This window comes from Capricornis sumatraensis, chromosome 3 (assembly GCF_032405125.1).
Source record: "Capricornis sumatraensis isolate serow.1 chromosome 3, serow.2, whole genome shotgun sequence".
Classification (NCBI taxonomy): Eukaryota; Metazoa; Chordata; class Mammalia; order Artiodactyla; family Bovidae; genus Capricornis; species Capricornis sumatraensis.
In genome coordinates, this window is record NC_091071.1 from 165,602,685 (window position 1) to 165,616,639 (window position 13,955).

A 13,955-nucleotide genomic window follows, 5' to 3' on the forward strand; every position below is an offset into this window, starting at 1 on the left:
TGGGCTGCAGTCCATGGGGTAGCTAGAGTCGGACACGACTGAGCGACTTCACTTTCACTTTTCACTTTCATGCATTGGAGAAGGAAATGGCAACCCACTCCAGTGTTCTTACCTGGAGAATCTCAGGGACGGGAGAGCCTGGCAGGCTGCACAGAGTCGGGCACAACTGAAGCAACTGAGCAGCAGCAGCAGCAGGTCTGCTACTAGTCAGCCATTGTCATGGTACAGTGGTGTGTCACATGACGGCAGCTACTTCAGGAAAGCAACAGTAGTGATGTCATGACTTTTTCTCACTGATGCCTTGGCTAAGTGGTTACATGTGCCTACAACCACTCTTTGTCAATTCTCTCTCCACCTTGCTATTACCACGTGGGCTCTGGCAAAGAATATTCAAGAAGAAAGGGTGGGAAAATAGTTTATACCCTCCTGGAAGTTGGGAAAGTGCCCCTTAGAGACTAGAATTCTGCCCCTTTCTGAAGTCTGAACTTCAGAAGGTTTGGGAAATTCCCAACAGACTGAGAATTGAGTTTCTTCATCTAAAAAATCAGGAAATTGGAAAAGATACTCTCTGAAAGCTCCTTCCAGAAAAAAACTTACTCAGAACTTATGAGCAGCCCCCCTTCCCACAACTAGAGAAAAATCTGCTCAGCAGTGAAGACCCAGCACAGCCAAAAAGAAATATTTTTTTAAAAGAATCTTATTCTGTAAAAGAAGAGAAGGGTGTTCATGTTTAGGAACTCATGTACACCCATGGCGGATTCATGTCAATGTATGCCAAAACCAATTAAAAATTTATTTAAAAAAGAGAAGGGGAGTCATTTTGGAATTATACTTGGAGCTCTGGAATTTAAACACTGCTGTGGTAACATTTTTATTTTGAGGATTTTGGGAGTGCAGTGGTTAACAGCACAAACTGGAGCCAAATCACAGGGGTGGAAGTGCTGGTTCCTCCACTCACTGTCTAACTTGGGGCATGTTGGTGAAAGTCTGTGTGCTTTACTTTCCAAACTAACTGGTGAAGGGTTGTTGAGAGAATTAAATGAATGTATACACATAAAGAAGAACTGACTCTTTTGAAAAGACCTTGATGCTGGGAAAGATTGAAGGGGGGAGGAGAAGGGGATGACAGAGGAGATGGCTGGATGGCATCTCCAACTCAATGGACATGAGTTTGAGTCAACCCCGGGAGTTGGTGATGGACAGGGAGGCCTGGCATGCTGCGGTTCATGGGGTCGCAAAGAGTTGGACACGACAGCGACTGAACTGAACTGAACTGATAACATAAAGCTCAAGACAGTGCCTGACACAGTAATGCTAAGTGAGGGCTAGTACTGTTACTAGGACAAGCCTAAATGCTAACAGCCCCCTTACTTTTTCACTTATTTTTTTTGGAGGTCCAGAACAGAAAAAAAGAAAAACAAACAGTGCTTGGCTAGGGAGTGTGACCAGCCTAAGGACAACTCTGGCAGCCAGTGCCATTCCAGTCTGTTAATTCAGAAGGGAAAACAAAGCCACTCCCTTCCGTCTTTCCTCCTGCATTCTCTCTTCCGCTTTTTAGTTTTCTTTCTTCCATATTTGGGTTGCGCTATGTTCAAAAGCTGTGCCAAGCTAGGTGCCTTCTACAGGACTCCCTTCCATTGATTGTCCCTTCCTGATTTCCTTGCAGTTTTCAGTATTAACCATTCAAGGGCTGTGTCACAATGAGAAGAAAGATGAATCGATTACAGGGTATCTTTTCTTTTTTATGGATGTTCCCAAGGGCTCACCCAGTGTTCTCAGTACCAGTGCAGCCCATCCACCAAAGTTCATACCATACAACTCATCAGTTCCTACCTTTGAATTCTTGTCCAGATTCTTTTTCTCTTTGTTTTTATACACTTTAAAGATATTCACATATCATACAATTCATCCATTAAACCTAATTCAGTGGCTTTTAGTATAGTCACAGTTGTGCAGCCATCACCATGATCGACTTTAGCACATTTTCCCCCTAAAAAGAAAGTCGCTACCTTTTAAGCAGTAACCCCCCCAGATCAGCCCTCCCAGTCCTAGGCAATCACCAAGTAATCTACTTTCTGTTCTGCAAATCCATCTAACCTGTTGCCCAGATTCTTAGCTGCCAATCTTGTCCTTTTTTAAAAAAATATAATTGGAAATTCTCCTCTTAGAAGCTGTTTGGACTCATCCCACCTGTTTGAACACCACTCTCTGAGTCCTCTTATTTCCAGTGAAAAGTGGCTTGAAAATGAAAGTGGCTCAGTCGTGTCTGACTCTTTGCGACCTCATGGGCTATGAGTCCATGGAACTCTCCAGGCCAGAATACTGGAGTGAACCCAGGTCTCCCACATTGATGGGAGACTCTTTACAAACTGATACACAAGGGAAGCCCAAGAATACTGGAGTGGGTGGTCTATCCCTTCTCCAACAGATCTTCCCAAACCAGGAATCAAACCGGGGTCTCCTGCATTGCAGGTGGATTCTTCACCAACTGAGCTACTAGGGAACTCCAGTGAAATCCTCAGACATTTTAAACTATGAATACAAACTTCATAAAGTTCCTTAAGTCAGTTAATATATGTAGTAGTCAACTCCCTTTTCATGTTGCAAGCGCCTTAAGGAGCAAGAGAACTGGCTTCTGGTTCTTTGTACCTTCCGGCTTTTAATGGTCTGTCTTAGTGATGCTTCCACTTCTTCCTGATTCCAAAGCCGTTGCTGATATGCTTCTTAGGGAGAGATCTTTAGCATGTTTTCATATCCAAATTCCAAGTCTTGTTTCTATCAGCAGTGCCCTTATCCCCCCACAGCTCACACTGGCATTTACTTGAACTCCTCTTACGTTTCCATCCCCTGTGCTCAACTATTTGCTAGTTTTCCTTAGTTATAGGTCATTTCTCTCGCTCTTCCCTTGTATTTCCTAATTGGATGTTCTTTCCATTATTTAAAGTGTAGTTTCAAAGTCATCTTTTTTTTTTCTTTCAAATATAGCAGTGTTATTTTGCATGTTGGCATTAAAGACCATTTTTGTTACCTATGTTTGTTTTTGAGTAAAAACAAAATTAATAAATGTGATACTCTTCCCGCCTAAATTCTTTGTCTGAATTCCACCTAGGAATCTGAGAGCTTAGAGGAGACAGCAGATGGTAGATACTGAGACATTGGTTGAATAAATGGGTGTACCTCTGGCACTTGGCACTTTCTACCACACACCATCATTGACCATATATATATATATAATGTCTCTCTGGAATGTAAGGTTCCTCCAGGACTTTCCCTTGCATGTGACAGGGGTTCCCAAAGTCATTACAAATGCCTCATCTTCCAATATGTGGATACTTACATCTATGGCTCCCCAGGTAGCTCAGTGGTAAAGAATCCACCTGCCAATGCAGGAGAAGCCGGTTTGTTCCCTGGGTCAGGAATATCTCCTGGAGAAAGAAACGGCAACCCACTCCAGTATTCTTGCCTGGAAAGTTCCATGGACAGAGGAGCCTGGTGGGTCCATGGGGTGGCAAAGGGTCGGACACGACTGAGCGACCGAGTACACACACACAGTTACCTAAAGGTAGGACTCAGGGCCTCTGCTTCCAGTTTCCTTCTCGAAACATCCTAACTTTCTAAACTTATCCAAGACTTTTCAGCACTCTAGGCCTCAGTTTCTTCATCTACCATATTTACCTACCTCACCTGCCGTCAGGCTAAAGAGTTATGACCCCTCACCTCTCCCAGCGGTGAGGCCAAGCGCGCCGTTCCCTACCGGCGAGCGGGGGGTGGAGGGGTGGGGGTGGGCTGGGGTGGGGCGCGCCAGGGGCAGGGGCGCCCAAGGCACTGATGGGCTGTGATCCACAGACCGCATTAAGGGAACGGAAAGTCGAGGCAAAGCACACTAGCTCCCCCTGGCGGTATTGGGCCAAAACGACAGAAACGACGTTTTGTTAATATCAAACACGACCGAATAATGTTGGTTTCCAAGGCAAATCATTCAATATCACAGTAATCCAAGTCTATGCCCCAGCCAGTAATGCTGAAGAAGCTCAGGTTGAACGGTTCTGTGAAGACCTACAAGACCTTCTAGAACTAACACACCCAGAAGATGTCCTTTTCATTATAGGGGACTGGAATGTAAAAGAAAGTCAAGAGATACCTGGATTAACAGGCAAATTTACCTTGGAGTACAAAATGTAGCAGGGCAAAGACTAGCAGAGTTTTGCCAAGAGAATGCACTGGTCATAGCAAACACCATCTTTCAACAACACAAGAGATGACTCTACACATGGACATCACCAGATGGTCAATACCAAAATCAGATTGATTATATTCTTTGTAGCCAAAGATGGAAAGGCTTTATACGGTCAGCAAAAACAAGACTGGGAGCTGACTGTGGCTCAGATCATGAACTCCTTATTGCCAAATTCAGACTTAAATTGAAGAAAGTAGGGAAAACCACCATACCATTCAGGTATGAACTAAATCAAATCCCTTACGATTATACAGTAGAAATGACAAATAGATTCAGGGGATAGATCTGATAGAGTGCCTGAATAACTATGGGTGGAGATTCATGACATTGTACAGGAGGCAGTGATCAAGACCATCCCTAAGAAAAAGAAATATAACAAGGCAAAATGGTTGTCTGAAGAGGCCTTACAGATAGCTGAGAAGAGTGCAAAAGGCAAAGGAGAAAAAGAAAGATATACCCATTTGAATGCAGAGTTCCAAAGAATAGCAAGGAGAGATAAGAAAGCCTTCCCCAGTCATCAGTGCAAAGAAATAGAGGAAAACAATAGAATGTGAAAGACTAGAGATCGCTTCCAGAAAATTAGAGATACCAAGGAAACATTTCATGCCAGTTCACTTCAGTTCAGTTCAGTTACTCAGTCATGTCCGATTCTTTGGGACCCCATGGATGGCAGCACGCCAGGTCTCCCTGTCCATCACCAACTCCCAGAGTCCACCCAAACCCACGTCCATTGAGTCGGTGATGCCATCCAACCATCTCATCCTCTGTCGTCCCCTTCTCCTCCTGCCCTCAATCTTTCCCAGCATCAGGGTCTTTTCCAATGAGTCAGTTCTTTGCATCAGGTGACCAAAATATTGGAGTTTCAGCTTCAGCATCAGTCCTTCCAATGAATATTCAGGACTGATGTCCTTTAGTTTAGACTGCTTGGATCTCCTTGCAGTCCAAGGGACTCTCAGGAGTCCTCTCCAACATCACAATTCAAAAGCATCAATTCTTTGGCGCTCAGCTTCCTTTATAGTCCAACTCTCACATCCATACATGACAACTGGAAAAACCAAAACTTTGACTAGATGGACCTTTGTCAGCAAAGTAATGTCTCTGCTTTTCAATATGCTGTCTAGATTGATCATAGCTTTTCTTCCAAGAAGCAAGCGTCTCTTAATTTCATGGCTGCAATCACCATCTGCAGTGATTTTGGGGCCCCCAAAAATAAAGTTTGTCATTGTTTCCCCATCTATTTGCCATGAAGTTAGTTTTCTGAATGTTGAGTTTTAAGGCAAATTTTTCATTTTCCTCTTTAACTTTCACCAAGACGCTCTTTAGTTTTTCTTCACTTTCTGCCATAAGGGTGGTGTCATCTGCATATCTGAGGTTATTGATATTACTCCCAGAAATCTTGATTTCAGCTTGTGCTTCATCCAGCCCAGCATTTCTCATGATGTACACTGCATATAACTTAAATAAGCAGGGTGACAATATACAGCTTTAACGTACTCCTTTTCCTTTTTGGAACCAGTCTGTTGTTCCATGTCCAGTTCTAACTGTTGCTTCTTGACCTGCATACAGACTTCTCAGGAGGCAGGTCAGGTGGTCTGGTATTCCCATATCTTGAAGAATTTTCCAGTTTGTTGTGATCCACATAGTCAAAGTCTTTGGCATAGTCAATGAAGTACAAGTTAGATGTTTTTCTGGAACACTCTTGCTTTTTCAATAATCCAACAGATGTTGGCGATTTGATCTCTGGTTCCTCTGTCTTTTCTAAATCTAGCTTGAACATCTGGAAGTTCACAGTTCACATACTGTTGAAGCCTGTGCAAAGATGGGCACAATAAAGGACAAAAATGGTATGGATCTAACAGAAGCAGAAGATATTAAGAGGTGGCAAGAATACACAGAACTATACAAAAAAGATCTTCATGACGCAGATAACCATGATGGTGTGATCACTCACCGAGAGCCAGACATCCTGGAATGCAAAGTCAAATGGGCCTTAAGAAGCATCACTATAAGCAAAGCTAGTAGAGGTAATGGAATTCCAATTGAGCTATTTCAAATCCTAAAAGATGATGCTGTGAAAGTGCTGCACTCAATATGTCATTAAATTTGGAAAACTCAGCAGTGGCCACAGGACTGGGAAAGGTCAGTTTTCATTTCAGTCCCAAAGAAAGGCAATGCCAAAGAATGTTCAAACTACTGCACAATTGACTCATCTCACATGCTAGCAAAGTAATGCTCAAAATTCTCCAAGCCAGGCTTCAACAGTATGTGAACTGTGAACTTCCAGATGTTCAAGCTGGATTTAGAAAAGGCAGAGGAATCAGAGATCAAATTGCCAGCATCTGCTGGGTCATCAAAACAGTGAGAGAGTTCCAGAAAAATATCTACTTCTGCTTCACTGACTACACCAAAGCCTTTGAGGGTGTGGATCACAACAAACTGTGGAAAATTCTGAAAGAGATGGGAATACCAGACCACCTGACCTGCCTCTTGAGAAATCTGTATGCAGGTCAGGAAGCAACAGTTAGAACTGGACATGGAACAACAGACTGGTTCCAAATACGGAAAGGAGTACATCAAGGCTGCATGTTGTCAACCTGCCTATTTAACTTCTATGCAGAGTACATCATGGGAAACACTGGGCTGGAGGAAGCACAGGCTGGAATCAAGATTTCTGGGAGAAATACCAATAACCTCAGATATGCAGATGACACCACCCTTATGGCAGAAAGTGAAGAACTAAAGAGAAAGTGAGAGGAGAGTGAAAAAGTTGGCTTAAAGCTCAACATTCAGAAAACTAAGATCACGGCATCCGTCCCATCACTTCACGGCAAATAGATGGAGAAACAATGGAAACAGTGACAGACTATTTTTGGGGGGGCTCCAAAATCCCTGCAGATGGTGATTGCAGCCACGAAATTTTTTAAAAGATGCTTGCTTCTTGGAAGAAAAGCTATGATCAACCTAGACAGCATATTAAAAAGCAGAGACATTACTTTGCCGACAAAGGTCCGTCTTGTCAAAGCTATGGTTTTTCCAGTTGTCATGTATGGATGTGAGAGTTGGACTATAAAGAAAGCTGAGCGCCAAAGAATCGATGCTTTTGAAATGTGGTGTTGGAGAGGACTCTTGAGAGTCCCTTGGACTGCAAGAGATCCAAGCAGTCTATCCTAAATGAAATCAGTCCTAAATATTCATTGGAAGGACTGATGCTGAAGCTGAAACTCCAATATTTTGGTCACCTGATGCGAAGAACTGACTCACTAAAAGAGATTCTGATGCTGGGAAAGATTGAAGGCAGGAGAAGGGGACAACGGAGGATGAGATGGTTGGATGGTGTCACTGACTCTATGGTCCTGAGTTTGAGTAAACTCCGGGAGTTGGTGATGGACAGGGAAGCCTGGCGTGCTGCAGTCCATGGGTCACAGAGTCGAAAACGACAGAATGACTGAACTGAACTGAACTAAGCCAACCTACTCTGCGGGCTAGACTTGTGATGACTTTGTGGTCAGTTCTTAACCTTCAGTCTCCTGTTTTAAACTGGGAGGAGTAAGTGCCTAGCTCAGTGGCATTAGATCTAGTAAAGACCCGGCTAACTGAGGCTCTTGATCAGGCGCCCACTACGCACAACACAGCATTTTCTAGTCACCATCCTGCTTTCCAGAATCTAGCTTTAGGGGTGTCTGGTAGGTTGGGGCCCTCTTTGGGGGTCTCACTGTCAGATTCTCTGATAGCTTTCTAGGAAAAGTAATTGTAGGGGAAATAGGACTGAAAAGGAAAAGATTCTCACTCTTCAATCCCACTCACTGGTGTAGTCTTCCCTGAAAATAAAAATGTGAAGCCACACGACCATCTGTCTGAGCACGAATAGTATTGCTGGTGGTCAGGGAAAAACATGGGCTTTCATTTTTTTAACACGGCCCTCAAATACTGGAGCATCTGGTGCCAGTGCTTATAGGCTCCGTTTTCCACTGCTGTATTCCTTGTGAATTTTTCCCCCAGGAGAAAAAAAAGTTTTAAATCAACTCAAATATGCAACAAAAGGCACACTATCTCTTTTATTTCAGCGTTTAACCTTTTTGAATTCTGCAAGAAAGTGCCACTTCATTACTGGATTAATTTTTTCTTTTAGTAAGAGATTAAGAAGTGGTGTCTGCAATACACACTAGTACTGAACAGATATACTCATGTTTGAATTGCAAACATAACCGCAACTGTGAGAATGAGGATGATGCTCGAAGCAAAAATTGTTTCAAGTCATTTTCAAAAAAAAAAAGTTTAATGGCAATACTTGAATAAAGCAAAGACATTTATTTTTGCTTCCAAATTAATCTGAAGCCTTCTTTAAATAAGACGTCTTGCTTTCGAGTTCTATTTCTCTGGTATGAGATTTAACTTGACTAAAAACTGATTTAATCCATTTCATTGATGGAATGTAAATGTGTAACAATTAAGTTTCACAGTGCTTGGAGAGTATTCTGGTTTCTTTATAAAAAGTGAAGAAATATTAAAGCTTGCAAAATTCCAGGACATACTATTTCAATCACATATTCCTAATATAGTTCTTTTATTACTCTGAAGTACTGTGTGAATTCCCAGACTGCAATAGGTACTGAAAATCAAATAAAAATGCAAATACATCCCAAAGTAAAAATGGGTTATTTTAAGACTACCCACTAATTTAGTGTCCATATTATTTGATCCTAATAAAAACTTCAGATGAGGGAACAGGCACAGTATCTTGAAACTTCACAAAAAATGTTTTCTTGAACTCAGCATCCATATTTAAATTCTTCCCCCTTAATTATAGGGTTGAGAACCAGTGGACTGGAAGGTGAAATGGTTCTACTGCCCATCCTTAGCACCTATCGGGGGAGGACAAAGGAAACTTTGACTAGGGGACCTATTTTGTACATAAAAGAACCACTAGGAATATTAAAAAAAAAAAAAAAAAAGAACAAAACCTTATACGCAGGCCCCATCTGCCAGAGATTCTGCTTTAATTAGGCATCTGTATTTTTAAAAGCTCCACGAGTGATCCCAAAGTGCAGTCAAGGTTGAGAAATACTGATCTAGGTAAAAATGTTCCATTTTTTTCCCTTATGGGCTGAATAAGTTAATAAAAGAATTAAACAGTTTTAAATAATATCAATAAGGAATTAAAAAGATTTTCCCAATGAACAAATCAAGAAACTGTACAATGGATCTGTGTATTTAGAAATCTGAAAAAGTGAAGTAAAGTATAATCAGTTCTCAGACGTATTTGACAAGTTGTCTTTAATGTAATAATGTTTGCAAATAATCAAATCAAGGCCAGAGGTAAAGACATGACTGGCATTACCCTGGTCACTGACTTCCTATCTAACAGTGATGAAATATGCAATGGTTTTCGCCGGTGTGAAGCAAACAAAAAGAGATGAGGAAAAGTGTTTATCATGCTTTCAAATAAGTACATTTCAAAATGTTTTGCCTTTGGGGAATTCCTTGACAGTCCAGTGTTTCCCTGATAGCTGAGTTGGTAAAGTGTCCACCTGCAATGTGGGAGACCTGGGTTCGATCCCTGGGTTGGGAAGATTCCCTGGAGAAGGGAAAGGCTACCCACTCCAGTATTCTGGCCTGGAGAATTCTATGGACTGTGTCCATGGGGTCGCACAGAGTTGGACACGACTGAACGACTTTCACCTTCCTTCACTTTGGCAGTGCAGTCGTTAGGGCTCAGTGCTCCCACGGCAGGGGGACAGGTTCAGCCCCTGGTTGGGGAGCTTAGACTCCGCATGCTGGTCAGTATGGCCAAATTAAAGTAAAATACAGTAAAATGAACTTTCCACTGCAAAAAAAAAAAAGAAATTAAAAAAATTGCCTTTAGAAGGTAGTCCTTTGGCTTCTCCTGTCTATCTTATTAACATATTTCACTTTTTGTTGGCACTAATACTTTATGGAGAAGGCTGACAAGTTAGAAAATGAAGTTGTTAGATTCTCTGTGGATTTCATTTTTCTGGTCTCTTCATGGCACAATTAGCATCAATAGTTAAGAAACTCCTGTATCAAAATAAAATATTAATTATACTTTACAATATATAAAGCAACTGGCGAAATAATGCCACTGGCATAACAATCTGAATCTTTATCACTGAAACTCTTGTAACCAAAGTCAACACCCTTTACATAATATTTATTCTGTATAGGATTTATTATCCACATACAACAACGTCAGCTTTAAAACAATTGTTACTTGTATAAACTCATCTTATAAAATAGAGTAATACACAACACACCTCAGTGATTTAAGCTGATATTCTAGGATTCAGAAAATCTGATTATTCTAATTCCAATTTCTGCACTGTTTCACTGGGTTGTCTTAGGTAGGTTGCTTTATTGTTCTGTGCCTTAATTTCTTTACCTTTCATGTGATAAACATCCTATTTCATAGATACTTACAGAATAACATAAAAATTATTAAATACTTTGCAAATATAAAATGCTATATAAATGATAAATAGTAATACTGATCCATTCTAATATAAAATAACATACAACTTTCCATTTATAAAGTTTGGTCCTCCAGTACCTACTAATATCAAGCTTCCCAGTTAAACACATCTTATGCTATATTTTTTTTTTTTTAGTGATTTTTTCCACAGCATGAAGTTTAGGACTCCAAATACATATAACCAGCATGAGTGGAAATTTCAATACATCTTAGCAAGACTTGGCAAAATAACTTTAATGAATTGAGTTCTGAGCTCATAAAACACTAAACTTTTTATCCATTCAGTGGTAACTTGGCCACATAAAAGAAGTAACCATGTTTGATTTCATCATTCAAACATACAATATTGAAAAATTTGTTCTGAAAAAGGTCTTAAGATGTGGTAACTATAGAGGAAACCTTGTAAAGATGTGATTTGCTGCTCTAAGAGATTCTATGGTTACCAGCTTAGAAGTGCCAGGAGTAGCAGGAGTAATAAAGTGAGAGTGTAATGCTCAAAGGGAATTTAAAAAGTGATCCAGTCCAGGGTTTTCAGTGTTGGACTCCTGAGCTCTGCAGAAGTGTGTGGGGAAAGGCTTGCAAAGAGCTTTAACCAGAGCAGCTCTGTTATTAGTTTCCTTTAAATGCTGAACTTCTCTATGAAACAATTTATTTGAAGAAAGGGTTTAGTGAGTTTAAAAAAAAAAAAAACCCTTTTAAACCACCAACCTAGTCTATTTTGCTTCCTCCACACACTAGGCATGACTGCAGTGGTGCTTTATTTTTGCAAAACTTCATCCCGTCAACCAGATACTCTTGAGGACCATAGCCTTACAAGGGTATTCAGAAGCTGACAAACAGCATTATTGTAAGAGCAACCTTTGGTCTAACCAACTTCCATTATTTTCCTAATGTTAAAAAAAATCTTGGCATAAATAAAGTTTATATTAACAGATTATACCCCATGTAACATTTTCCCACATTTAAGAGCCAAAGAATTCAGTTTTCTTAGAAACCATTAATCGACAGCTTCACTCCAGGAAAGAATTGGTCTCTAAAGTCTTAGATTAAATATGATATGATACTGTAGCTATTATTTACAACTTACAAACATGTCACAAATGTTCTTTTATATACTAAAATAACAGAACAGATGTGCTATCTAATTTAGTGAATTGATAGCTGTTTTGTGGGGATTGCTCAATGCTTGTTATAAACAATTATGAGAAAGCATATCTCTGATAAGGCTCTACAAGAGCTGGTGGCACTGTGTTCCGTGGACGTTGCTGACATTCATGCTGATGTTTGCATGCAGAATATAGTAGCATTAAAGAACATTTAGGTCATAGACTAAAGTGCGTTAAAGTATACACATGCACGCATGACTTCATTTCTATAAATAAAGCTCAAATCAGTCATTTTTCTTATTGGCTCCAATGGTTCAGAATCATATTATACTTATGTTCCCTCTCTCATGTGTAACAGTTTAATTCTTAAGACTCCTGATTCAGGAATGGTCATACTGGGAGACAACAAATGCAACGCACACTATCCAGTCTCGAAGCAACTGGAAATTTACCATCAGGAGAATCTTGAAAAAAAATATCAGAATTAAGTACCATAAAACAAAGTGGTTATCACCTATTAATTTAAAAAAATGAAAGAAATTAACCACTTTAGCCCACAAATTGGTGTTAAGGACAATCGTTAATTAAAGAATAAGAGAAAATAATAATATAAAAACTATCTTGAGGTATGTCATGGCAGTTAAAAATACAGAGTACTACATGGAGCCTCTCTCTATCAAAATTAAATTAAAGGAAGCTTAATTGGGATAACTTGCCAAGACTTTTATGAAGGACAATTTTTACTTCTAGTATTTAATCTTTACAACTAAAATATTGCTTCTTCACTTTGACTGTAATTTTGGAATGTTTTATAATTTATGTAGGGGAGGAGTTAAAACTTCATTTTGTATCCTAGTAGAAAAGTTTGTTTTAAAAAATTACATAAACAAGCAAAGATGTTTAAAGAACTTAGGAGAACAACTTGTTCAAATAGTTTTATATATAAATTTTACATATAAATAACATAAAAACATGTCAATAGATACTGTAGGGACATTGCTTGACACTTCTTGAATAGCTCTAGTGCAAGGTATTATATGTTGTCGAAGGTGATTAAATTCTTCTTCTTTCATATGTTCTCATTCTCATAGGCTCCTTTTATAATTATTGCAGACTGGTGAGGTTTGACAATTCAAGGAGAGACAGTTGAAAGAGGACTATTTAAAACCAAAACCTGTCCAATCTCTGGTCCCACCACTTACACTTTCTGACCTTAATTTCCTTATTTGTACATTAGAGACAGTGCTATCTACCTTGCTGATTAGGTGGGGAAATGCAAGAAAGAGCACTTTATAAATAATAGAGCAGTATACAAATGTAGGAAATTACTCTTAAGAACTGGTAAGAACCTCCAGTTTTCACTCTTTTTTTTCTTTAGAAAGGAAGGTAGCTATATTGACCGATCTTCAAAAACTACGTTGACAATATTAGGTTCCTGCTTTAAGAAAATGATGTCTATATAATCTCTGGTCAGCTTCTTCTTCTTTTTTTTTTTTTTAAATACTGACTACATAAGAGTAACTTCTAATTTAATGACAAAAATTTCAAATATGAACGACTTCAAACATTTAGACTTGCCTTCTGCCATAATCCTAAAACACTTAGGATATTGGAATTATGATAGGTCATTTTAGATCCAAAGTTAATAGAAAGTTTAATTAGTTAAGTCAGGTAGGTTTCCAGACCCTTAAATGTGCTCTGACCTAGTTCCCTGTGAAAATTGAATAGTGGTAGTTTACATGTTTTTGAAATACTTTGAAATTATTTTATATAAAGTTTGGTTGTGGTGAACTTATTGAAAATATTGTCTTTGAAAAAAGTTCCCTAAGTAGATTTTTCAATATATTTTTTAAAAAGGTATTTCTATAACACAATAAAAGTAAGAGGATTAAATTGTTCATCCAGCATGTCAACTCAAGCTAGGTCTTTCTTTCTAGTGCAGCAACAGATTTTAGGGCGGTAAAGTTCAGAATGGATACAATGGCCTGTTCAGAAAGCATGCAAGTGGTGTCAGGCCATTACTTTTAAGTTGATCTGATAATTTGTTGATTAGACTCTGACCGTGGAAAGAGAGTGACACAAGAACGTCAGTGTAAGCTGCAGGCTCTGTTGGTTCACATTCCAG